Source organism: Anser cygnoides, chromosome 4, assembly GCF_040182565.1.
Source record: "Anser cygnoides isolate HZ-2024a breed goose chromosome 4, Taihu_goose_T2T_genome, whole genome shotgun sequence".
NCBI lineage: Eukaryota > Metazoa > Chordata > Aves > Anseriformes > Anatidae > Anser > Anser cygnoides.
The window spans coordinates 56,107,434-56,107,674 of NC_089876.1; the positions used below are offsets into that span (position 1 = coordinate 56,107,434).

Genomic DNA, 241 nt, shown 5'->3' on the forward strand with positions numbered 1-241 from the left:
TTTAAAAAAGAAAAAGCATTTGTGAAGATCTTGTCTTCAAGTCTTCGTATACTTCCATGTAGTAGTTATACTTTGTGGGTTCTGATCTTGTATCAATATCATCTGTATCAGAAAATTATACTGATAAATATCAACTAATAAGAAATGAAGCTGAAAAGGAAACTAGGCAATATTATAGAAACAAGTAAATTAAACTATTGTTAAAATAAATAATAACAAAAGCTGTATTGTAGAATGTGAC

At 26.6% G+C, this 241-nt stretch overlaps 1 protein-coding gene across 1 annotated transcript in view; it reads left to right on the forward strand.

Moving 5' to 3' along the window:
• Nucleotides 1–241, forward strand: part of WDR17 (WD repeat domain 17) — a 63,839-nt gene that overhangs the window by 62,532 nt on the left and 1,066 nt on the right. The gene's annotated exons all lie outside the window — the stretch shown is intronic.